We start from the raw sequence: 27848 nt of genomic DNA on the forward strand, positions 1-27848 counted from the left end.
ATGTACGTGAGAGATTATGTCCCAGTCCCTTGTACTGAACACTTTGGTCTAAAAAGGAATGTGCTGTTACAGGAATCATTGACCTTCAAGGATGTGTTTGTGGACTTCTCCCTGGAGGAGTGGCAGCAACTGGACTCTGCTCAGAAGAATCTCTACAGGGATGTCATGCTTGAGAACTATAGCCACCTGGTCTCAGTGGGTAAGGAACCACTCCACGGAAGACTTAGAATGTACCAAGTAGTATCTTCCTTTCTAGCTGCTGTGCGCTCGGGGGCTTCTGAAACCCTTCATGAGTGTGGGCTTAAGGCTCACCGTCAAGAGTTCATAATCCCTTGGACAAGGGACAGGATGTTTATGCCCTCGTCTTCTGTGTGAATGTTCTGTACTGAGGTCCCAACAGCCCTGTTCCTTGGCACTCACTGAGGCTGTACTATATCAGCCAGCAAGGAGGAGCTTGGTTCTGGAATGCCTCCAGTTTTGATAATGAAGTCCTGTGTCATTTCCCCTGAACAGGATATCTAGTTGCCAAACTAGATGCAGTCTTCAGGCTGGGACAAGAAGAGGCCTGGATGGCAGATGGAGAAAGCGCAGTGCAGAGTGGTCAAGGTGAGCCCTTGCCTGGCAAGTCATGCCAGGGGGGAAGAGGATCCCATTGGTCCCTGGGAGGTTAGCCTGTTGCATGTGCTCAGGAGGTCTTCTCAGGACCCTCAGACCTTTGGAAGTGACTCAGATCTGAGGAAATGAGCTGTTTCACAGCCAAATAGTGCCTCTACCTGATGCCCTCTTACAGTCTCCGTGTTCTTTGCTTGGGGTTAGACAGAGTGTGGCCACTATCTAGATTCCATCACTACCTTCCAGCATCCTGAGTTGCTAGTGAGAAGTGCCAAGCCCACTTACATTCCTTTCCCTGCCCTCCTTTCAGGGCACCTTTATGATTTTCTCCCCTGCTTGGGCTTGTGCATGGTCACCAAACTAAGCACAGGTGTCCCAGTTTCCTCTTTTGGGCATGCTGTGAGCTCTTACACGCTGAAACTTTAGATCTTTTTTCTCACATCAAGGAATTTTCTTACATGATTTTTTTGGAGTTGGGTATGGACAAAAAAACTTTGATGGTAACCTTTAACTCTACCAGATCAGGTACCCTCCAGGTTCTTGTGTGCCCTCACTTTGTGGCTAAACAACGTGGCTAAACTTTGTGTGTCACTTTGACACACTTTTCTCTGTTTTCTCATTTTTATTTCTTAAAAATCTAACTAGATTCTTCCTCTTAAGAGATTCCACCTCTTATCAATACTTCTCAATTAACTATTTTGTTTTTTGTTTTAGGTCTTTATTTAAAAAATAAATCAGTTGAGAGGACTTGACTCCCCTGGTGGAATGCTTTATGGGCAGTATTTTAGTCATGGATAGATCTGCTTTTTCTTGTCTTTCTTTTTTTTTTTTTTTTTTTTTTTTGCTCTGGGCACTTCAGGTGTTCATCTGCCTCTTTGTGCTCCTCATTCACTGTACCCACTCAGTGGGCCCTTTGCCAAGTCCTTTTGGAGCACTGTTGCTCCTGAAAGTGTGAGTGTGGTCCAAGGGCCGGGCGCTGGGGCATCCCCTGAGCTCTCATTATTCGTGCAACATCTCAGCCCCACCCAGACCTCCTGAATCAGAATCTGCATTTGAACAAGATCCCCAAGGACCTGTAGGACACTCAAGTTTGAGAAGCCCTGCTTTGTGGAGCTGAGTTCCAGACCTCTGGCTGCAGTGAGATGCCGGCCCTCTGTTCTGCTGGTGACTCCCTGGAGGGCTTCCCCGGAGCCCACTGCTCCTCAGAAAATGGGCCTACTCCCTGCTCTGAGCTCCCTGCACTGGAATGTGGGGCTCCCACCTCGCTGTGGCTTCTCCCAGGAATGCCTTGATTTGTAATTCCTCTTTATGGATCAGTGCAGCCCCATATCTGCTGCCTCGTTGAAATTAGTCAGGATTCCTGGTCTGCTGGTAGCATGCTTCCTCATTTCCAGCGATACCTTAGAATGGTAATGGTTGTGTGCCATTGATTCTTTACTCTTGTTTCAGTGGTATCCTGGAAGAGAGGAAAAACAAACCTAGGGAACAGTCTACCCTCTTAAATCAGAATTCTTCTATATTAAAAAATTCATTTTATTAAATATTCATTTTATTAAAAGTAATACCTGTGCACGTTCAGTCAAAGAGCAAAGAGCAGAATATGATCAAAATAATCTTAAAGGCATTCCCATTTCCACCTCCCAAGGACAACCTCCTTTGTTGTTAATTCTTCTGGTGAGCACTTCCATGTGTCTAGGTAACAACTTTCTACCTCTATTTAATGAATTTTCAATTTATGTCTCCTCTATGAAAAATAAGAATTTAACTCACACTATGGCTCTCCTCTTTCTAGCTCTTCACAATGTTTGATTGTTAAAATTATTATTTTAGTTCTTTTATGGGTTACATTTGTAACTACAAATAAAGAATGTAAACTTCTGCTTTGCATTCCATATTGTAACTTCTTTTAAACTAGGTAAGTGTCTATGGCTTATTTCTCTACCTAGAACATAAAGCCCTAAAGACAAGAGCTGTATCTTATTCTTCCTTATTCTGGTAGAAGACATTTAATAAATATTTCATTGATTGTTATGAAACTGGACAGAAGAAGGAGGTTTGCTACTCATTTACACATACATTGGTTAAGTATCTGGACTTTATTGCTGCACTGCCTAGATTCAAATTCTGGCTTCTTCACTTACTAGCAGTCACTTTGCACAAGTTGTTTATCCTCCCTTTGCCTGTATGCAAAGTGGAGGTAGTTATAGAACTTACATTATTGTCAGAATTAAATGAGTTGATGCATGTAAAGCACCTAAAATGATGGCTGACATAGAGGAAGGTCTTAATAAATGCTATCATTCTTTTTATGGTGGTTGTTATTATCCATTCAGAATGATTTTTTTTAACATAGTGGTTGGTAACCTGGGATGTATCACATAATTACCTGTGGAACTCTCAGAATACTCACGTGTAGGCCCTACCCTCTGGTAATAATGTTTTGGAAGATCCGGTGTGGCTCCTGGTTATGCATATTTTGAGAAATGCTCCAAATAGTTCTGATGCCCATGGTCAGTTAAGATCCACTGCTTTGAATATCCACTGAGGGACTCAAAGGAAATGGGAGACATAGCAAGACCTTCATCCGGGAGCACTGCATTGAGGATAGGAAGTGAAGACAAGAGCACATGGAATCACTGCTAGACAACCGGCAGAACTCCCCAGGGTGGAACAGAAAGCAACTTGATTTTCTTCCCCCATTCCTCTATATTTAAATGTACTTCATGGACTATTTCCACCCCCCTCACACCCCTGCCTCCTGTCTGTTGGATGAAATCTCTGGCAGTTCACATAGTTTTCTGATCTGAGATAATAAAAATCTTCTAGGAACTTTTAGTCACAAGTGTGGCCTCCTTGCTATAAGGACAACTGTCCAATCCCATGTACTAATGAAAGCTCTAAACTTTATTTAAGGTTTATTCATTTTTTCACAGAAAGAACTTTTAGCTTTGTTAATTTTTTCTGTTTTCTATTTGTTGATTTCTGCATTTACTTTTATTTCCTTTTTTCCTATTTACTTTGGGTTTACTTTGCTCTCTTTATCTAGCTTCCTTTCCCCCCCAACATTTTATTATGTAAATGTTCATGCAGAGCCATTGAAAGAATTATAAATTGAACACCCATATAACCACAACCTAGATGCTACAATGAACATTTTGCTATATTTCCTTTATCTCTTACCTGTCTACCAATTCCTCTGTCCTTCTATCAGTCCTTCTTTATTATGTGTGTGTGTGTGTATGTGTATGATGAATTTCATAGTAACTTGTGGAGATCAGTACATTTCATCCTTAAATACCTCCACACACATTTTATTAACTAGAGTTCAGTATTTGTATTTTTTATCTTTAGAGCTTATTAGTTATATTAATAAAAGGAATTGCATTAATAGCACCATATGATCTCTGGCTGTTTGAGGTAATGTTTTTAACACAATTCTTAGCATGCATTTTCCATGTATTGTCGTTTTATGCTGATGTCACTACCTTCTGTTTTTTTTTAAGTTAGATTAATTGAGGTATAATTTGTACATATCATAAAATTCATCCTTCTTAGGTTTATAGTCTATAATTTTGACAAACATATAGTCATATGAACACTACCACAATCAAGATATTGGACATTTTCATAGTCCCAAAAAACCCCTACTTGTGTCCCTTAATAATTAAAGCCCTACCCTTCCCCAGACCTGATCTCTTTTCTGTTCTTTTATTTTTTTCTTTTCTAGAACGTCAAGTAAATGAATAATACACTATGTATTCTTATGTGTCTGGCTTTTTTCACTTACCTTACTGCATTTTAGGTTCCTCCATGTTGTGGCATGTCTCAGTAGTTTGTTCTTTTTTATAGCTAAGTAGTGTTCCAGTATGTTTATTTGTGAACCAGGTTTGGATTTCCAGTTATTGGTTATTATGAACTAAGCTGGTATGAATATTCATATACAAGTCTTTGTGTGGCTTTCTATTTTCCTATCTCTTGAGCAAATACCTGGAGTGGGATTACTTGGTTGAATGGGCAGTGTATATTTAACATTTTAAGGTACTGCCAAGCTGCTTGCCAATGTGGTTGCACCATTTCCTTTGCCCACCAACAATGTATGAGAGTGCCAGGTATGTCACATCATTGACAGAACTTGGTATTGTTAACCTTTCTAATAGGTGTGTAGGAGTATCCCATTGTAAATTTTAATTTGCATTCCTCTAATGATTAATGATGTTGAGCAACTTCTTGTGCTTATTTGCCATTTGGATGTCTTTGGAGAAGTATCTGTTGTATTCTTTTGCCAGTTTTGCTTGTTATTAAAATGTAAGAGTTCTTTACATATTCTGAACACAAGTTTTATTATTATTATTAGAGGTGTGTTTTCCAAGTGTTTACTCCCAGGCTATGCCATGGTTTGGATGTATTATGTCCCCCTAAAAGCCATGTTCTTTGATGCAATCTTGTGGGGGGCGATGTATTAGTGTTGATTAGGTTGGAATCCTTTGATTGAGGGTTTCCATGGAGATGTGACTCAATCAACTGTGGGTGAGACTTTTGATTGGATAATGTCCATGGAAGCATTGCCCCACCCATTCTGGGTGGGTCTGAATTAAATCACTGGAGCTATACAAAACAGCTGACAAACAGAAGGAACTCAGAGCTGCAGCTGAGGGACACATTTTGAAGACGGCCCTTGAAAGTAGACTTTTGCTACAACAGAGTTTGCTCCAGAGAAACTAACAGAATACCCCCAGATTCCTAGCGAGAAATGTCCTGGGGGAATGCCATTTTGAAACATAACCTGGGAGCCAAGGAAGAAGACGCCAGCCACGTGCCTTCCCAGACAACAGAGGTGTTCCATTTGCCATTGGCCACTTTTCTGTGAAGGTACCCTATTGTTGATGCCTTACCTTGGACACTTTATGGCCTTAAGACTGTAACTGTGTAACCAAATAAACCTCCTTTATAAAAGCCAATCCATTTCTTGTGTTTTGCATTCTGGCAGCAATAGCAAATGGGAACAGATTTTGGTAACAAGAGTGGGGTGCTGCTGAGCTTGAAAATACCAAACATGTTGGAGTGGCCTTTAAATGGATAAGGGGAAGATTCTGGAAGAATTGTAAGGTGCTTGATAGAAAAGGCCTAGATTGCTTTGAAAAAACTGTTTGGGGAAATATGGACACTAAAGATACTTCTGATGAGGCCTTGAGCAGAAATGATGAATGTGTCATTGTCAACTGGAAGGAAGGTGATCCTCGTTTTAAAGTGGCAGAGAATTTAGCAAAATTGAATCCTGGCATTGGATGGAAGGCAGAATTTGAAAACGATGAGCTCAGATACTTAGCTGAAGAGATTTTGACACTAAATATTGAAAGTGTGGCCTGGCTTATCCTTGCAGCTTATAGTAAAATGCAAGCAGAGAGAAATAAACCTAGAACTTAACTCTTGGGTACAAAGGAACCAGAAACTAATGGTTTGGAAAATTCCAGGCTTCCAGCGAGTGGAACCCCAGAAACTACAGCCCCACGTGAGGATTTAACCAAACATGGATCCCGACCCCCATTTCAGTAGAAGCCAAGATTGGAGATGGAGTTATCCTGAAAGGATTTGTGAAACTTCTGTTGTCTGATGGTTTTGACCCCTGTGTGCTTCATGCCAAGCCAACCAGATATTTGCAAGATCTGTATATATGGAGCCACTGCTGGTCTGGACAGGAAGGGACATAGAAGGAACAATTGAAGGAAAAATTTCTTCAATGACAGAATTCATGGAAATTGAGATCTGTAGTCAAGAAATCTCAGGCCAGAAGAGCAGAGCAACCCAGGCACATGGAAAGGGTGAGTTTACCCCAGAGATCAAGGGCGGGCCTTCCACCTGGATGCTTGGGAAGAGTGCTGCCACCCCAGGCCTCAGAGAGGATGGAGCACATTCCCCAGGGATTGGGGAGAGCCTGGCCATCACCACACTCTTTGTAGAGGGGAGAGCCTTTGCCCTGGAGAGGCAGAGTCTGGGTAGCACCCTGATGTTTGAGGGGGATGGGGCCAAGAAGAGGGTGGTCTCCCCAATGTGTGGATATGTTGGAGCACTCACCCCAGCATTAGGAGAGAAAAAGCCTGCCATGTAAGCCTTTGAAAAGGGTTGTAGTACTGCTCTCTCAAGCCCCAAGGGTAAAATGTTCTGTGAATGGCTCTCAGACTTTGAAATCTAATGGAATTTGCCCTGTGGGTTTTAGGAATTGTTTTGCTCCCTTAAACCCTGTTTTCCTTACTGTTTCTCTTTATGGCAATGAGAATGTTTATCCTATGACTGTCCCTCCTTTGTATATTGGAAGCAGATAACTTGTTCTAAGTTTCACAGGTTCAGAGACAGAGGGGAATTTTGCTTTAGGACAGAGCACAACTGTAACTGATTTTGATGGGATCTTGTACTTAACTATTGTTACTGAAAGCATTTAAGTTTCTGTGATATTGTGAAGGGATGAATGTATTTTGTACATGGAAAGATCATGTTTTTGTGGGGTCCAGGGGGGTAGAATGTGCCAGTTTGTATATATTATGTCCCCCAGAAAAAAACATTCTTTGATGCAATTTTGTGGGGGCAGATTGATTAATCTTTTTGATTAGAGTGTGACCTTTTGATTGGATGTTTCCATGGAGATGTGACTCAATCAACTATGGGTGAGACCTTTGATTGGATAATTTCCATGGAGATGTTAACCCACCCATTCAGGGTGTGTCTTAGTTGAATCACTGCGGTCCTATAAAAATGTTCACAGCAGAAGGAGCTGCTATAGCCACAAGGGACACTTTGAAGAATGCAAATGAGCTGAGAGAGGAGCTGAAATGCAACCTAGGAGCAAGCAGATGCCAGCCACATGCCTTCCCAGCTAGCGGAGGTTTTCTGGATGCCAATAGCCTTTCTCCAGTGAAGGTACCCGATTGTTAATGCTTTACCTCAGACGCTTTATGGCCTTAGGATTGTAACTATTTAACCAAATAAATCCCCTTTATAAAAGCCAATACATTTCTGGTGTTTTGCAAAATGGCAGCATTAGCAAACAGGAACACCATGGTTTATCTCTTTTTAATTTTTCATGCAATTTTATTGAGGTATATTCACTTGCCCTACAATCATCCAAAGTGTACAATCAGTTGTTCACAATATCATCATATAGTTGTGCATTCATAACAATCAATTTTTGAATATTTCCATTATTCCAAAAAAATAAAAATAAAATAAAATGAAATGAAAGTAAAAATGAGCACCCAAAATATCCCATACTCCTCCCCCCACCATTATTAATTTACTTTTTGTCCCCATTTTTCTACTCATCTGTCCATACACTAGATAAAGGGAGTGAGAGCCACAAGGTTTTCACAATCACATGGTCACATCATATAAGCTATATAGTTACACGATCATCTTCAAGAATCAAGGATACTGGATTGCAGTTCAACAGGTTCAGGTATTTCCTTCTAGCTATTCTAATACACTAAAAACTAAAAAGGGATATCTATATAAGGCATAAGAATTGCCTCCAGAATGACCTCTCAATTCATGGTTGGCAGTTTTTCTCTTTCAGTATCTTAAATATGTCATACCACTGCCTTTATGCCTCCATGGTATCTGTTGAGAGATCCACACTTAGTCTTATTGAGCTTCCCTTGTATGTGATGGATTGTTTTTTTCTTGCTGCTTTCAGAATTCTCTGTCTTTGATGTTTGAAAATCTGAGTACTAAGTGTTTTGGAGTAGGTGTATTTGGATCAGTTCTGTTTAGGGTATGCTATGCTTCTTGGACCTGTAATTTTGTCTTTCATAAGAGTTGGGAAATTTTCATTGATTATTTCCTTTATTATTCCTTCTGCCATCTTTCCCTTCTCTTCTCCTTCTGGGATACCTATAACACATATATTCATGCACTTCATGTTGTCCTTCAGTTCCCTGAGACCCTGCTCATTTTTGCATTCTTTTCCCTATCTGTTCCTTTGTGTGCAGGATTTCAGATGTCATCTCACTGATCTTTTCTTCTGCCTCTCCAAGTCTGCTGTTGTATGTCACCATTGTGTTTTTCAGCTCTTCTATTGTGCCTTTCATTCCCATAAGTTCTGCCATTTGTTTTTCTAAGCTTATAAATTCTTCCTTATGGTCATCCACTATCTTCTTTATATCCTGTATCTTTTTTGTCACATTCTCTCTTACCCATTGATTCAATTTAAAAGATTTGTTTGAACATCTGTAATTAGTTATTTTAACTCCTGAATCTCAGTTCAAATCTTAGTTTCTTCCATTGACTGGGCCATATCTTCCTGTTTCCTGATGTGGCTCTTGATTTTCTGCTGTCTTGTCTTGTGGTTTCCTTGATTGGTTTATTCTGGAGGTTGTTTTCTCTCTTTTATGTAAGGTTTTCTTGTTGGTTGACTTTGATCTCTATCTTTTCTTTGTTTCTCTCGCTGGCCAGTTGTCAGATTGGCTCTACCCTCCAGTCTTCTCACCAAAATCAGGCACCCACTGTGGCCTGCCACAGGGATGGGAGGTAGGCACTGGGCACCCCAGCAAGTTCACTTTGTGTGGTAATACAAATCTGCTGGCTTCCAGTGGTGCTGTTTTCCACCAGCTAGCAAAACCTGGGTTTGTTTTGGGTACCTGCTTTAACAGTTGGTTCTTCCCTATTTCTCAGACAAAACAGGGCTGGGTGTCTGTACAGGGCATGTAGACCAGCTCCTATGTTCCTAAGAAAGGGTCATTGCACTTTCTGGACTGTTCAGTAGATGGCACTGTTTGGTAACTTAATTGTTCTCAGAGGTTGCTCTGCCTTGGAGCACAGCCAGGCCAAAACTGCAGGATACCTATGTCCTCACTCTGCTGGCCAAAATCCAGCTCAATATGAAGCTCTATCTGTGGCACAGCATTCCCCACAGCTGGGCCAGCACTCCAGCTGTCCCCAAGGCAAGGAACTGGCCACTGGCTGCTCCCTCTCTGTGGCAAAGTATGCCTTCAGCCAATCCAGCACTCCAGCTGTCTCTAAGACAAGGAGAGAGCTGCCAGCCATTGCTTCCCTCAAGGGTGGGGGAAGGGCTTTTATACCCAGGGCTGGAAATGCATCTCTGTCTGCATTTTCTCAGTCTCTTTGTTCCTCAATGATCTGGGTCTTGAAATGTCCTCCATTGTCCACCAGGTCTTCCAACAGTGAGGGTATTTTTCACTGCTGTGAGATTTTAAAATCTGTGTCCCTGGTGGGAGGGTTGCCATCTGCTGAGTCTGTGCCTCTCCCACATGGAGACTGAGTGAGGGGGAGGGGAAATGACTGACTGGTCTGGGACAGAAAATTCCTACCTGATATTTCTTCTCTTTCTTCAATTCAGCATTTGCAGGGTCTTTCTCCAGTTTATATCCTCCTCTAGAGTTTCCAACAACTCAGAATTTTCCCCTTTTTCACTGAATCTCTGGAGAGAATTTTTCAGCAGCTGTTTACATCACCATGTTGATGATGTCACCTAAACAAGCATCATGAGCCTCTCTCTGGCCATCTTGGTCCCACTGGCCATCTCATTTAATTTTCATTAACAATGTTACAAAGTGGCTTATTGTCCCAGACAAGAGGGGCATAGGTCTCAGGAAGAAGGTGTAATCAGTATCTGGTTTCCCTGAGGATGAGACTGAGAAAGTTGTCAGACTTTCCTGTGAGGCCTATAGACACTGTGCTTTTCCTGTCCTGCCCAGCAGGTGGCGTTTGTCAGCCTGCATCTCCCCATGGGTGTAAAGAGGTGTGCTGCCTTTAATTCTCAGTAGACCTTGTCCCTGCCAAGGGCTGAGTGTGTCAGAAGCCAAGCTGACATTTGTTTACCCCCAGGCCCTAGGGTCTGAATTCCCTGAGGAAGGGCAGCCACTTGAACTGGCCCCATCTCCTCCTTTTCTTAGGAAAGATAAGCCCTTTAGGGATTTATCTCCTACATTTGATTTCTTCCTTTTACTCTATCTTAACTCCACCCTTGCCTGGGTCAGCACTTACAACTGAAAATGCCCAAGGCTTTCTCTAATGAGCTACTTAGAGTGAGAGAGAAAAAAAAGGAAAAAAGAAAGAAATCCCTTTTTCAGAGTCAGTCCCCAGCCCTCAGTTACAGTCAAGAACTGAGTTGGTGCCCAATTCTATGTGCCCATTTTCTTGGGACACAGCCCTTTTCCAGTATTCTGAGCTCAGCTGTCTCCAAAAGCCTCTGTTTCATTTATTTATGTATTTTTCTTCCATTAGCCTCACCTTCTCTCTGCTGGGAGGAACCTCCAGGTTCCTTTCCTGTTTGCTCTGGGTTTATCTGTGATCATAGCTTGTATTCAGTAGTCTAAATTCATTAATTAAAACTGCATTTGGAGCTTGGTTTAACTACCTTCCCTCCTCCTTGTTGACTGCTTCTTTTTCCAACAGGGATGTCTTCCAACTCAGCCTGACATGCCAGGCTTTGGGGATCCTTATTTTCAGTTCTTATGCTGTGATCTCAGCCATTCCACCCATTCCAGGGTGTTGGTATACGATGTATGCTCAGTCACAGATGTCCCCAAGCAGTTGTTCCAGACTATTTATTAGTTGTTCTTGGCTATATGCTAGTTGTTGCAGAGAACTAACTAAATTCCACACTTCCCTATGCTGCTGTCTTGCCTCCAGACTCCAGGTAAGGGTTTGGCAAATATTTTTTCCCAGTGTGTGGCTTGATTTTTCATTTTCTTAACAGTGTCTTTCAAAGAGCTAAAGTTTTTAATTTTATTGAAGTACAACTGAAGTACCAATATTTTCTCTAATCTATCATATTTTTTGGTGTTATGCTAAAAACTCATTGCCAAACCCAAAGTCACCTAGATTTTCTCCTATGTTGTCTTCTAGAAGTTTTTAGCTTTGTGTTTTACATTTAAGTTTCTGATCCATTTTTAGTCAATTTTTGTGGAATGTATGAGTTCTATGTCTAGATTCCTTTTTTTTTCACATACGGATGCCCAATTGTTTTAGTACCATTTGTTGAGAAGATTATCCTTCCTCCATTGGCTTATCTTTGCTCCTTGGTCACAGATGAGTTGACTATATTTGTGTGGTTCTACTTGTGATATCTCTTTTCTGTTTCCTTGATTTAGTAGTTGATTCATTTGCTAATAATAACACAATATCTTGATTCCTGTAACTTTATTGTAAGTCTTGAAGTTGGGTAATATCAGTCCTCCAACTTTGTTCTTCTTCAGTATTGTGTTGGCTATTCTGGGTCTCTTGTCTTCCCAGATAAATTTTGAGGACAAAGAATCACTTTCTCACTATCCATAAAATAACTTGCTGAGAGTTATATTGGGATTGCATTGATATATAGATCACTTTGGTAAGGATTGACATCTTAATATTTACTCTTCCTATCTATGAACATGGAATATCTTTGCACTTATTTAAAGCTTCTTTGATTTCTTTCATCAGAGTTCTGTAGTTTTCCTCATTTGATCCTGCATGTATTTTGTTAAATTAATACCTAAGTGTGGTGGTGTGAAGCTGTATGTACCCTGGAAAGACATGTTCTCAAAGTTAATCCATTCCTGTGGTGTGGACCCATTATTGGGAGGACCTTTTGACCAGGCTACTTCAGTTAAGGTATGACCTACTTCATTCAGGATGGATCTTAATCCTGTTATTAGAGTCCTTTATAAACTGAATGAATACAGAGAAAGCCATGGAAGCAAGAAGCTGAAGGCAATGAAACCCAGAAGAGAAAAGAGAGACCAGCAGATGCTGCCATTTGCCTTGCCATGTGGCAAAATAGCCAAGGATCACTGGCAGCCAATCTTCAGGAAGAAAGCATTTCCTTGATGATGCCTTGATTTGGACATTTTTGTTGACCTTAATACTGTAAGCTAATAAATTTCCATTGTTTAAGCCAACCCATTTCATGGTATCTGCTTTAAGCAGCCTAGGAAACTAAAACACTAAGTATTTCATTATTTTTGGTAGTAATGTAAATGGAATTTTGCTTTTATTTTCAAATTCCAATTGTTCATTGATGATATATAGGACAGCATTTGACTTCCATATATTAACTTTGTATCCTGCAACCTTACTCTAAATTGCTTATTAGTTTCAGGTGTATTTTTTTCTATTCTTCTGAGATAACAATGTCATCTGTGAATAAGACAGTTTTATTTATTCCTTCCCAATCTGTATACTTTTATTTCTTGACTTATCTTATTACATAGCTGGGAATTCCAGTAAAATGTTGAATAGGACTAGTGAGAGGAGACATTTTGATTTGTTCCCAGTTTTAGGGGGAAAGCATCTAGTTTCTCACCATTAAGTGTTTTGTTAGCTGTAGAATTTTTGTAGTGTTTGTTATTAAATTGAGAAAGTTCCTCTCTATTCCTAGTTCCTACCAGTCACTGGGTCCAATAGATTCCGCTTCAGGCATGCTGATATCAACTGTGATTCTCTGTATTCTGTCTTTGCAGATTGCAGCATGGTAGTTTGCCCTATGACCTTGATTTTCTGATGGATCTAAGAAAAGCCTTTGATTTTCTGTTTGTTCAGCTTTTTCTTGTGAGGATGGGTGTGATAACTTCCATGCTCTTTACATGTCAGAGCTGAAACTGGAAGTCTGTCCCCCCCTTTTTTTTTTTTTTTTTAAACTTTAAGTAAGCTTTCTTTTACAGTACCATTACATAGTGGTACATTCATCACCCAAATCAATCCCTGGCACCTTCATTAGCAAACACACGAAAATAACAAGAATAATAATTAGAGTGAAAAAGAGCAATTGAAGTAAAAAAGAACACTGGGTACCTTTGTCTGTTTGTTTCCTTCCCCTATTTTTCTACTCATCCATCCATAAACTAAACAAAGTGGAGTGTGGTCCTTATGGCTTTCCCAATCCCATTGTCACCCCTCATAAGCTACATTTTTATACAACTGTCTTCGAGATTCATGGGTTCTGGGTTGTAGTTTGATAGTTTCAGGTATCCACCACCAGCTACCCCAATTCTTTAGAACCTAAAAAGGGTTGTCTAAAGTGTGCATAAGAGTGCCCACCAGAGTGACCTCTCGGCTCTTTTTGGAATCTCTATGCCACTAAAGCTTATTTCATTTCCTTTCACATCCCCCTTTTGGTCAAGAAGATGTTCTCCGTCCCACGATGCCAGGTCTACATTCCTCCCCGGGAGTCATATTCCACGTTGCCAGGGAGATTCACTCCCCTGGGTGTCTGATCCCACGTAGGGGGGAGGGCAGTGATTTCACCTTTCAAGTTGGCTTAGCTAGAGAGACAGGGCCACATCTGAGCAACAAAGAGGCATTCGGGAGGAGGCTCTTAGGCACAACCATAGGGAGGCCTAGCCTCTCCTTTGCAGCAACCATGTTCCCAAGGGTAAAACCTGTGGTAGAAGGCTCAACCCATCAAACCACCAGTCCCCTATGTCTGTGGTCATGTTAGCAACCATGGAGGTGGGGTAGGCGAATACCCCTGCATTCTCCACAGGCTCCTCAAGGGGGCACTACATCTTTTTTTTTTTCCTTGTTTTTCTTTTTCTTTCTTTTTTTTTTTTTAACTTTCCCTTCTTTTTTAAATCAACTGTATGAAAAAAAAGTTAAAAAGAAAACAAACATACAATAAAAGAACATTTCAAAGAGACCATAACAAGGGAGTAAGAAAAAGACAACTAACCTAAGATAACTGCTTAACTTCCAACATGTTCCTACTTTACCCCAAGAAAGTTACCTAATATAGCAACATTTCTGTGAACTTGCCCCTACCATATCCATCAGAAACCAACAGACCACAGTCATTCCTGGGCATCCCCAGAACGTTAAATAGCCTATCTGTTCTTCTTGGATTCTTGTTCCCCCTTCCTTAATTGCTCTCTACTGCTAGTTCCCCTACATTCTACATTATAAACCATTTGTTTTACATTTTTCAAAGTTCACATTAGTGGTAGCATATAATATTTCTCTTTTTGTGCCTGGCTTATTTCGCTCAGCATTATGTCTTCAAGGTTCATCCATGTTGTCATATGTTTCACGAGATCGTTCCTTCTTACTGCCGCGTAGTATTCCATCGTGTGTATATACCACATTTTATTTATCCACTCATCTGTTGAAGGACATTTGGGTTGTTTCCATCTCTTGGCAATTGTGAATAATGCTGCTATGAACATTGGCGTGCAGATATCTGTTCGTGTCACTGCTTTCCGATCTTCCGGGTATATACCGAGAAGTGCAATCGCTGGATCGAATGGTAACTCTATATCTAGTTTTCTAAGGAACTGCCAGACTGACTTCCAGAGTGGCTGAACCATTATACAGTCCCACCAACAATGAATAAGAGTTCCAATTTCTCCACATCCCCTCCAGCATTTGTAGTTTCCTGTTTGTTTAATGGCAGCCATTCTAACCGGTGTTAGATGGTATCTCATTGTGGTCTTAATTTGCATCTCTCTAATAGCTAGTGAAGCTGAAAATTTTTTCATGTGTTTCTTGGCCATTTGTATTTCCTCTTCAGAGAACTGTCTTTTCATATCTTTTGCCCATTTTATAATTGGGCCGACTGTACTATTGTCATTGAGTTGTAGGATTTCTTTATATATGCAAGATATCAGTCTTTTGTCAGATACCTGGTTTCCAAAAATTTTTTCCCATTGAGTTGGCTGCCTCTTTACCTTTTTGAGAAATTCCTTTGAGGTGCAGAAACTTCTAAGCTTGAGGAGTTCCCATTTATCTATTTTCTCTTTTGTTGCTTGTGCTTTGGGTGTAAAGTCTAGGAAGTGGCCGCCTAATACAAGGTCTTGAAGATGTTTTCCTACATTATCTTCTAGGAGTTTTATGGTACTTTCTTTTATATTGAGATCTTTGGTCCATTTTGAGTTAATTTTTGTGTAGGGGGTGAGGTAGGGGTCCTCTTTCATTCTTTTGGATATGGATATCCAACTCTCCCAGCCCCATTTGTTGAAAAGACCATTATGACTCAGTTCAGTGACTTTGGGGGCCTTATCAAAGATCAGTTGGCCATAGATCTGAGGGTCTATCTCCGAATTCTCAATTCGATTCCATTCATCTATATGTCTATCTTTGTGCCAGTACCATGCTGTTTTGGCAACTGTGGCTTTATAATAAGCTTCAAAGTCAGGGAGTGTAAGTCCTCCCACTTCGTTTTTCTGTTTTTGAGTGTCTTTAGCAATTCGAGGCATCTTCCCTTTCCAAATAAATTTGATAACTAGCTTTTCCAAGTCTGCAAAGTAGGTTGTTGGAATTTTGATTGGGATTGCATTGAATCTGTAGATGAGTTTGGGTAGAATTGACATCTTAATGACATTTAGTCTTCCTATCCATGAACATGGAATATTTTTCCATCTTTTAAGGTCCCCTTCTATTTCTTTTAGTAGAGTTATGTAGTTTTCTTTGTATAGGTCTTTTACATCTTTGGTTAAGTTGATTCCTAGGTACTTGATTTTTTTAGTTGCTATTGAAAATGGTATCTTTTTCTTGAGTGTCTCTTCAGTTTGTTCATTTCTAGCATATAGAAACATTACTGACTTATGTGCATTAACCTTGTATCCCGCTACTTTGCTAAATTTGTTTATTAGCTCTAGTAGCTGTATCGTCGATTTCTCAGGGTTTTCTAGATATAAGATCATATCATCTGCAAACAATGACAGTTTTACTTCTTCTTTTCCAATTTGGATGCCTTTTATTTCTTTGTCTTGCCGGATTGCCCTGGCTAGCACTTCCAGCACAATGTTGAATAACAGTGGTGACAGCGGGCATCCTTGTCTTGTTCCTGATCTTAGAGGGAAGGCTTTCAGTCTCTCACCATTGAGTACTATGCTGGCTGTGGGTTTTTCATATATGCTCTTTATCATGTTGAGGAAGTTTCCTTCAATTCCTACCTTTTGAAGTGTTTTTATCAAAAAGGGATGTTGGATTTTGTCAAATGCTTTTTCAGCATCTATTGAGATGATCAATTGATTTTTCCCTTTTGACTTGTTAATGTGTTGTAATACATTGATTGATTTTCTTATGTTGAACCATCCTTGCATGCCTGGAATAAACCCCACTTGGTCATGGTGTATGATTTTTTTAATGTGTCTTTGGATTCGATTTGCAAGTATTTTGTTGAGGATTTTTGCATCTATATTCATTAGGGAGATTGGCTGGTAGTTTTCCTTTTTTGTAGCATCTTTGCCTGGTTTTGGTATTAGATTGATGTTAGCTTCATAGAATGAGTTAGGTAGTGTTCCATTTTCTTCAATGTTTTGAAAGAGTTTGAGTAAGATTGGTGTCAGTTCTTTCTGGAAAGTTTGGTAGAATTCCCCTGTGAAGCCATCTGGCCCTGGGCATTTATTTGTGGGAAGATTTTTGATGACTGATTGGATCTCTTTGCTTGTGATGGGTTGGTTGAGGTCTTCTATTTCTTCTCTGGTCAGTCTAGGTTGTTCATATGTTTCCAGGAAATTGTCCATTTCCTCTACATTATCCAGTTTGTTGCCATACAGTTGTTCATAGTATCCTCTTATAATTTTTTTAATTTCTTCAGGATCTGCAGTTATGTCACCTTTTTCATTCATTATTTTGTTTATATGGGTCTTCTCTCTTTTTGATTTTGTCAGTCTAGCTAGGGGCTTGTCAATCTTGTTGATCTTCTCAAAGAACCAACTTTTGGTGATATTTATCCTCTCTATTGTTTTTTTGTTCTCTATGTCATTTATTTCTGCTTTAATCCTTGTTATTTCTTTTCTTGTACTTGGTTTAGGATTGGTTTGCTGTTCATTTTCTAGCTTCTTCAGTTGATCCATTAGTTCTTTGATTTTGGCTCTTTCTTCCTTTTTAATATATGCGTTTAGTGCTATAAATTTCCCCCTTAGCACTGCTTTTGCTGCATCCCATAGGTTTTGGTATGTTGTGTTCTCATTTTCATTCGTCTCTATATATTTAGCAATTTCTCTTGCTATTTCTTCTTTAACCCACTGATTGTTTAGGAGTGTGTTGTTTAACCTCCAGGTATTTGTGAATTTTCTAAGTCTCTGATGGTTATTGACTTCTAATTGTATTCCATTGTGGTCAGAGAATGTGCTTTGAATAATTTCAATCTTTTTAAATTTATTGAGGCTTGTTTTATGTCCCAGCATATGATCTATTCTGGAGAAAGTTCCATGAGCACTAGAAAAGTATGTGTATCCTGGTGATTTGGGATGTAATGTCCTGTATATGTCTGTTAAATCTAATTCATTTATCAGATTGTTTAGGTTTTCAATTTCCTTATTGGTCTTCTGTCTGGTTGATCTATCTATAGGAGAGAGTGATGTGTTGAAGTCTCCCACAATTATTGTGGAAACATCAATTGCTTCCTTTAGTTTTGCCAGTGTTTCTCTCATGTATTTTGTGGCACCTTGATTGGGTGCATAGACATTTACGATTGTTATTTCTTCTTGCTGAATTGCCCCTTTTATTAGTATGTAGTGGCCTTCTTTGTCTCTCAAAACATCCCTGCATTTGAAGTCTATTTTATCTGAGATTAATATTGCTACACCTGCTTTCTTTTGGCTGTAGCTTGCATGAAATATTTTTTTCCATCCTTTCACTTTCAGTTTCTTTGTGTCCCTGTGTCTAAGATGAGTCTCTTGTATGCAACATATTGATGGTTCATTTTTTTTGATCCATTCTGCGAATCTATATCTTTTAATTGGGGAGTTTAATCCATTTACATTCAACGTTATACCCGTGAAGGCATTTCTTGAATCAGCCATCTTATCCTTTGGTTTATGTTTGTCATATTTTTCCCCTCTGTCTATTAATATCCTTTATTGTACCCATACCGAATCTCTTTAGTACTGAACCTTTCTCCAAGTCTCTCTGTCCTTTCTTTGTTTCTCTGTCTGTAGGGCTCCCTTTAGTATCTCCAGTAGGGCAGGTGTCTTGTTAGCAAATTCTCTCAGCATTTGTTTGTCTGTGAAAAATTTAAGCTCTCCCTCAAATTTGAAGGAGAGCTTTGCTGGATAAAGTATTCTTGGCTGGAAATTTTTCTCACTCAGAATTTTAAATATATCATGCCACTGCCTTCTCGCCTCCATGGTGGCTGCTGAGTAGTCACTACTTAGTCTTATGCTGTTTCCTTTGTATGTGGTGAATTGCTTTTCTCTTGCTGCTTTCAGAACTTGCTCCTTCTCTTCTGTGTTTGACAGTGTGATCAGTATATGTCTCGGAGTGGGTTTATTTGGATTTATTCTACTTGGGGTTCGCTGAGCATTTATGATTTGTGTATTTATGTTGTTTAGAAGATTTGGGAAGTTTTCCCCCAAAATTTCTTTGAATACTCTTCCTAGACCTTTACCCTTTTCTTCCCCTTCTGGGACACCAATGAGTCTTATATTTGGACGTTTCATATTATCTATCATATCCCTGAGGTCCATTTCGATTTTTTCAATTTTTTTCCCCATTCTTTCTTTTATGGTTTCATTTTCCATTCTGTCATCTTCCAGGTCACTGATTCGTTGTTCAACTTCCTCTAGTCTTGTACTATGAGTGTCCAGAGTCTTTTTAATTTGGTCAACAGTTTCTTTAATTTCCATAAGATCATCCATTTTTTTATTTAGTCTTGCAATGTCTTCTTTATGCTCTTCTAGGGTCTTCTTGATTTCCTTTGTCTCCCGTACTATGGTCTCATTGTTCATCTTTAGTTCTTTGAGTAGCTGCTCTAGGTGCTGTGTCTCTTCTGGTCTTTTGATTTGGGTGCTTGGGCTTGGGTTATCCATATCGTCTGGTTTTTTCATATGCTTTATAATTTTCTGTTGTTTTTGGCCTCTTGGCATTTGCTTAACTTGTTAGGGTTCTTTTAGGATTTGTAGACCAATTGAAGTCCTTATCTCTAATTTATCAGATCTACAGCTTCGTGGAGTACACTTTCTCTAACTAACCAGCAGGTGGCGTCCACGAGCCACCTGTTCTCCACAAGCCAGTTCTCCCCTGCTTAGCCTTTTTGGTGAGTGGGGGAGTGAGTCTTGTGGGGTCCAATTGGTGTACCAAGCTTGCGTGTGTAGTTGGCGTTGCCCGCCCTGTATATGGGGCGTGTTTCTGGGCAGTCAGGGAGGGGGGTGTGGCTCTAACAATCAAATCTCCCTGGTGATCCTAGAGTTTTAAGGCTGCTGCAATATTCTAATCCTTCAGTTCAGTCCTGCCACAGTTTGTCTCTGCCACTGACCCACAAGTCCTTGGTATTGGCGTATGGCTCCTGAGACTTGCAAGTGGGCCCCTCTTCCAGGCCGTGCACCCCCTGGTCCTCTGTTGAGGGATGACTGTGCTATGTCACAGGTGAGTGCCGTCCCCCCAGAGCAATTCTGGGCTGCTGGGCTGTGTAGGGAGGCTCCCAGTCTGCTGAAATGATGGCTGATTGGGGCTTTGTTAATTCACACTGCTCTACCTTCCCAACTCTGGGACAATCAGCTGAGGTTGCAGGGAAGGCTAATGTCCACGCCCAGTTTTGTGGTGTGTGCCTGTTATTTGAAGCACTTCCGTCACACTGGGTTGTCTGGGGCAGTTCTGGGCTATGGGGCTGGCGATGGGCAGGAGTGTTTCCTGTCCACCAGGATGATGGCTGTGAGCGGACACCCCCCTTTTCTTGGGAAGTTGTGGTGTTTAGTGAATTTTCTCAGCCACGGGATTATTGCATTTTGTCTCAGAGCTCTCCTAGTTCTGCTCTTGACTTGACCTGACCAAATTGCAGGTCTTTGAAGCTTTCTGTATTGGGCTTCTTAGAGTAATTGTTTTAGAAAAAGAAAAAAGGTTTAAAAAAAAAAAAAAAAAAAGGGCCCTCCTCAGAGATCTAATGGGTTATTGAAATGCTAAGAGACAAAGCAACCAGGGCCATTAAGGAAAGGTCCACAGGGCAGAGAGATCAGCTTTTCTTTGGGATTTGCATATGCGCCTCAGGGCCTGAGCTCCGGCCTGAGCTCTGCCCTCCCCCCTTCTATGTTCACCAGAACTCCAAAAATCCTCCGCTTTTATTTTGGAGTTTTTAGTGTTGTTTTTTTTCTATGCCTGTCTCCTCTCTGCTGGCCTGGCTGCTCTCAGATTCTCTGGTGTCTGGTCTCCGACTATCTATGGTTGGAGTTTGGATCAGCAGAATGAGTTTCTGATAAGGGCTGCCACTGCAGTTCTCCCTTCTCCTTCCCGGAGCTGACAGCCCCTCCTCCCACGGGACTGAGCCTGGCAGGGAGGGGCGTGGGTCCCCTGGCCGCAAAAACTTACAGATTTCGCTGATCTCAGCAGTTCCACGTTTTCATGAGTGTTGTATGAAGTATGCCCAAAGTCAGATTGCTCTGTGGTGTCCAGTCCACGCAGTTCCTGGCTTTCTACCTACTTTCCTGGAGGAGTAACTAAAACATACAGCTCACCAGTCTGCCATCTTGCCCCGCCTCTCCTGTCCCCTTTTAACTTAAGTAAATGGTATTTTTAAAGTGGGTTGCTTTTGGACAATATATAGTTGCTTCTTGCCTTTTTACCAATCTGATGATCTCTTTCTTTTGACTTGTTTGTTTAGACCATTCACATTTACAGTGCTTATTGATATTTTGGGGTTAAAGTATGCCATCTTGTTATCTATTTTCTATTCTTTGTATTTGTTCTTTGTTTCTTGTTTCCTCTTATTCTGCCTTCTACCACTGCTACACATGTAATGAAAAAAACTCATAACAGTATATTCCTAGTTCCTATATCCCATCCCTCATGTCATTGTTATCATACATTTCAGCTTTACAGATGCTCTAAATACCCAATACATTGTTACTGTTACTGCTTCAAACAGTTGCCTTGATGTGCAATCAAAAACAAAAAGAAAATATTTCACCTTTATTTATTCCATTTCCATTGCTTTTTATTTCTTTGTGTAGATACAAGTTTCTGACCTTAATCATAATCCTTCTGCCTAAAGAATTTCCTTTAACATTTCCTGTAGAGTAAGTCTTTTGGAAATTAATTCTCTGTTGGGACTTTGCTCCCTCTCTCCCCATCCTGAGGTGCAGTGAGTATCTACCAGTATTCTCTGTCAATGTCTTTGAGGTCCTCTCTACTGCAAACTAAGGCTTTTTTTAAATTATTTTTTTAAGTAGGCAAGACAGGGTAGCTGGGCCTAGGTAGACTTACCTTACCCCAGTTACACTGATATTTTCCCAGAACTCACCAGTGATATCCTTCCCCTACAGATAATGCCTTTTGTTCCATAAGGGAGATGGATCTAAGCAGATTTCACAGTGGCTGCTTTTCCCTCCCCCTAGCCAGCACTATAAAGGGAGCTTTCTCCAGATTCTTCCTGATCCTCCATGTCAGATTCTGGTAGAATTCCTGGAGGAAAAACCTTCAAAAGGGTGGGAACCTTAATGATTTCAGCTCCCAGGAGCCTCATACTCTTACACTAGCCCATACTTGGTCTCCAGCAATTTGTCAGAATTTCTAGTTTAATGTTCATCCTTCCCTATATGACATTCTGTAGCTTCTGCCCCAGATGAACAATTGCTCAGGCCCTATATCTCCCTGCAGGTACATTCTCCAGATTTCAGGATGGGCATTTCTCCTGTGACCTCAGTTCTTTATTAGGTCATGAAAAGTTGTTAATTTAGTACCTGTCCAGATTTTTTCTTGTTGTCAGGATGGAAGCTTCTATTCCACTCTCTACATGTCCAAGCTGAAAGCAGTAGCTCCACTAGCATGCTTATTTTAAAGCCAGTGTCAGAGTGTCTCATAAAATTTTTTCTGGAGGGAATACTTATTCTGATTGATGATTTTATTGTATGTCTATCTTAGCATTAGATTCTTTATTTTTTTCATTTGATTTTGAATTTTTTTTGTAAGCTTAATTTGAGGAGAAGATTTGGGGTTCTTTCTCCTCTGTTTCCTCCATCCCTCCCTCTACCCTCCTTCCTTCAGGACCCTAGCCCAGAGCCATGTCCCATGAATGGTACTTCAGGGTACCTGTCTCACAATGATATTGAGAATATTACAGATCCATGCTCAGAACCAGCTGGTGGCTTCATTCAGTTTCTATTCTCAAGTCTGGGTCTCTGTCTTCTTGCCTTCCTAGGCCTGCCACTTGCTAAGGCAGTGGCTGTAGGTAATTGGTTGACCACATTTTATTTTCAGCCTTCTTTCAGGAGAGAGGGGAGCCCTACTCCAGCCCATTGTTTTAGTCAGTGAGTCTAGCCTTGGATCTCAATCCACTTTTAAGACCTTAACCCCACAGGAAATCCTGTTTGGCACTGCCTGGATGGGGAGCCTAACAGGCTTTTGGTTTCAGCTCTGCTTAGTACTTTCCATTTCTGTTCTATTTCTACTCCATGGAGATGCATGTATCTTGTTTTTGATACTGACCATTCTCTGGAGTTTCTGTTCTTACATTTTATGTATTATTGCTTTGTGTTTAAAGTGTGAATTATCTGGGCATTATTATATCAGGTAAATAAAAATGTGCTAAAATCAGATGTGATCACTAGGATCTAGGGATCCCCTAATAGAAAAAGGTGTGAGGTGCCAATATTCTTGATAACAGCACTCACTCACTCATTCAACAAATATCAGTTGAACACTTCTATGTTCCAGGTACTGTTTTAAGTGCTGAAAATACTGTGTGAACAATACAGATACAACTCCTGCCCTTGTGATGCCCACAGTCTTTTGGGGGAAGTCAGGCAATAAGTTAATTAACAAAATAATTTCTCATTGTGTTAACAGTGAAATAAACAGAGTGATATGACAGAAATCACTTTATGTAGGGTGGCTGTGGTGGTTTGGAGCTGTTTGTACCCCAGAAAAATATATTCTTATCTAATCCATTACTGTGGTTGTTAACCCATTGTAAGTAGAACCTTTTGATGAAGCTACTTTGGTTAAGGTGTGACCCACCTCATTCAGGACAGGTCTTAATCCTATTACTGGAGTCCTTTATAAATGGAATGAAAACAGAGAGAAAGCACAGAAACAAGAAACTGAAATAAATGAAACCTGGAAAAGAAGGGAGAGACCAGCAGATACTTCCATGTGCCTTGCCATGTGGCAGAGGAGCCAAGGATCACTGGCAGCCAGTCTTTGGGAAGAAAGCATTGCCTTGATGATGACCTTGATTTGGACGTTTTCCCAGACTCAAACCATAAGAAAATAAATCCCCATTGTTTAAGCCAAACCATTTCATGGTATTTGCTCGGAGCAGCCTAGGAAACTAAAATAGTAGCCAAGCAAAGGCTTCTCTGAGGAGGTGACATTTGAGCTGAGACCTGAAGAATTCAACTGAACCAGCTACCTGAAGTGCCAGGGTGAGAATATTGAAGGCAGGGGGAATAGCATGTTCAAAAGCCCGGGTGCAGGAATGAGCTTAGCATGTTTGATGAGCAAAGAGGAGGCCAGCTGTATGGTAAGCCAGAGAGAATAGAGAATGTGATCCTTCTATATTTCATCCCAGAGGCTTCCCCTCTACCCTGTTTTATGCATTCTGATTTTCAGAATTAAAAAGGCTATGTGCCTTTTTAATTAAAGGGCTACATGCCCATGACAGAATTAATCACAGCTATATGGAGATTTAGAGCACTTTCTACAGGAGTGTTTGGGGTAAGTTGGTTTATAGAGTTATGGAATGGATGAGGAGAAAAGGTCTGGAAGCAGAGAGACTTGTGTGGTTCCTATCACAAGAACCTTGGGAAAGAGATAACCCTGTTATATCTCCTTTGAGCCTGATCATTCCACTCATCTTTCTATTTACCTCTGGACTGCTTATTTCCCAGCTCAAACTAGTATCTCTTCAGTTCTCTAGTATATGGGTTCCCCCCATTTTGGGAGCTACATATAGGTTCCTGAGATACTGCTATTAGATTAGACTTTTTATTGTATTGTTGGCATTCTTTTATAGCTTTATTATTTTTGTCACCTTGATCTATCAGTTTCTGGTGGAACAGGTTATACTGCCTCACTGTAATTGTAGGATTATCAATTTCTCTTTCTTATCATAAGACCCTTCAGTTATACAAATTCATAAGTTATATCATCTTGTTGGACTGTTCCCTTTTTTAATACATCATATCTCCTTTTTCCCTTTTAATGCTCTTTGCTTTAATTTATATTTGGTGAATTTTTGTACCAATATTCTTTTGGTTATTTACCAGCTAGAATGCTTTCCATCATGTTATTTTCAATATGTCTGTGTCATGTTGTTCTAATTATGTCTTTTAATAGACACTCATTTTTTAGTGCCCATTAGGCTAAAATTTTTTATGACTATTGATATATTTGTGGTTCTTTAATTTTATTTTATTTTCTACATGTGTTTCCCTTTTTTGCTTCTTTTTTCTTTTTCCCTGCCATCTTATGGAACAAGTTTTCTTTATCCCTCCCTCTCCTTTTCCCCTGCAGGTCACTATCCTGAGTAAATCAAGTACTTACTATTCCTCTTAGAAGATTCTACATGTGGTATATTTTCTCCTTTTGTATCCAAAAATGTCTTTATTTTGTCCTATTTCCTTGATTATAATTTAGTTGAATATAGAATTCTAGGTTGACAGCTTCTCTCTGCATTTTGAAGCTACTATTCTATAATTTTTTTGGCTTCTATTTTTGCTGATGAAGTCTGTTGCTCTAATTATTCCCATAAAGGTAATCTGTCATTTTTCTCTGATAGCTTCCAAGATTTTCTAACTTTAAAGTAAGTTTTGTTATTTCACTTTTATTTATCCCATTCTAAACTCTGTCTAGTTCAATGGTCTTTAATTGAATCTGTTATGTTCCCTCATTCAGGTTCATTTGTTTTCAGGTTTGTAAGTTATCATTGTGATCTCCTTTTCAGTGAGAGTTCTTTTCCATGGAAATTCTGCATACCCTATGCTATGAAAACATCACTACAGAACTGTTTGAAGAGTGCCACTGCTAGGGCCTCCACTGGTTTCACTAATGCAGAACAAATTTTTGGATATATTTTTCAGCTTGTGGGCTTTGTATTATGCTTTGAATATCCATTTGGACTATATTCCTACATGTGGTATTGGATTAGAGTTCTGATTTCTTATAAATAACTTCTGATTCTTTTTACCATTTTCATTAACTGGTAGGTGAAATCTTTCTAGTTCCTGTTTTACAAGCAGGGATGTCCTTTGTAACTTCCAGCTTTAAGAAGGTAGTTTTGTTCTATTTCTCTGCACATGTGTGCCCTGTTCCCTGGAATCTACTCCACAGTCATGAATTAGAGCCTTAACCACCTCCCAACTGCACATCCACATAGCTTCAATTTCTGTTCACTCCTCACTTTAAATTTCTTATTTATGTCATGTAATCACTTTGTCAGTTTTCAGCTTTTTATTTTTTTATTTTTATTAACTATTTTTTAGTTAAATTTGGTCTAGCATTTCTTTGTATTTGCAGTCAGGGGAGGTGGTGGTAGCAGAGCATGGGGAGGGTCCATCCACATCAGCCCAGTCATATTGATAGGAGGTCAGAGCAGGGCATTTATGAATTAATTTTATCCCATAACTTTATAGTAGAAATACTTACAACTATGATGATTCATTGTATTTTTTTTCTAGAAGTCTGGCAAGTTGATGACCAGATAGATGACTACAAGGAAAGCCAAGACAATCCTCTGTGGCAAGTTGCATCTAAAGACAAGAGAACACTGAAGGATGAAAGTGGTTAAGAATGCAGAACATGTAGAAAATTCATTTATCTGAGCACAGACTTTGTTTCTATAGGACAAAGACTCCCTAAATGTCATTTATGGGGAAGACATTCAAAACATAATTTAAACTTTCTTAGTCAAAAGAGAAGCTATTTAAGAAAGAAAGATGATGAATATAAGACACATTGGAAATTGTGCTTCCATTCTAATCTTGACAAAAGCTCAACTTGGAGAGAAATTTGTTGACCCTAATCAACATGGAAAAGCCCTCCACCATAAGCAACCCTTTAATAAAAGTCAGCAAATTCAAACTGGGGAGAAATTATTTGAATGTACTGAATGAGGGAAAGTGTTTATCCAGAAAGCAAACCTTGTTGTACATCAGAGAACTCACATTGGAGAGAGATCTTACAAATGCTGTAAATGTGCAAAAGCCTTCACCCAGAAGTCAACTCTCATTGCACACCAAAGAACTCACAGAGGGGAGAAACCCTATGAATGCAGTGATTGTGGGAGAGCTTTTATCCAAAAGGCACCCCTGATAAAACATCAGCGAGTTCATACAGGAGAGACACCCTATGAATGCAGTGACTGTGGGAAAGCTTTCAGTAGGCAGTCAACTCTCATTAAACACCAGCGGATTCATACAGAGGAGAAACCTTATGATTGTAACAAATGTGGAATAGCCTTCAGTGTGAAATCAACTCTTATTGTACTTCAGAGAACTCATACAGGAGAGAAACCCTACTAATGCAGAGAATGTGGAAAAGCCTTCAGTGGGAAGACATCTCTCATTAAACATCAGAGAAGTCATGCAGGAGAGAAAACCTAAGAATAAACTTGTAAGTGGGATAACTTCATCCAGTAGTTCTTGGTTACTCCCAAGAATTCATTCAGTGTCTCTGGGTGGTGGGAATATAGGCAAATTTTCTATTAGTAAAAAATTATATATACATTTCTACTACATGTATATCTATTTTATGCATATATGTGTTTATCTTCATGTGTGGAGAAAGACATGCACTGAAAAAAAGCTAGGAAGAAAAGACACCCTAATGCCTACTAATAGGAGTCATATTTGGGTGTTAGAATGGTTGACTTTTAATTTCCTCTTTGATTGTGGCCTCAAATTTCCACAAACTACCAATAAAGATTATTTTAAATGTCTTTTACATACTTTTCTTATTTTTCTTTCTTTCCCTCCCTTCTTCCCATTTTTCTATCCAGTCACATCTTCATTATATGACATTATTCTGCTACTTTCTATTCGACACAGATAATCCCACTTTGACATATCTACACATATTTCTTATTCATTTTCCAGGTGGTAGTCTTCTTGATTTCGTTACAAGAATATATTGTACCTTTGAAAACGGATATCTTGTGACTTGGATTTTTATAGTGATTTTCTCATGAAAATTAAAACATACTCATCTTTACTTTTTCACTTCATCCTCACAAATTCCTGTGACCTCAGTTATAAGCTACCAAATTTTGCAGGTGAGAAGCATTTCAGTGAATGAGTAAAGGTCCCACAGGTCATAAAAACAAACTGTGACTCAAACCCAAACTGTCAGACATCAAATACAAAGTACTTTTCATTTTGATC

The 27848-nt window shown here is 39.8% G+C and overlaps 1 pseudogene; it reads left to right on the top strand.

Annotated features, from left to right (window-relative positions):
• LOC119522110 lies at positions 1-27406 on the top strand (annotated as a pseudogene).
• Positions 27407-27848: the final 442 nt, after the last annotated feature.

The sequence above is a fragment of the Choloepus didactylus genome, chromosome X (genome assembly GCF_015220235.1).
Source record: "Choloepus didactylus isolate mChoDid1 chromosome X, mChoDid1.pri, whole genome shotgun sequence".
Taxonomy (NCBI): domain Eukaryota; kingdom Metazoa; phylum Chordata; class Mammalia; order Pilosa; family Megalonychidae; genus Choloepus; species Choloepus didactylus.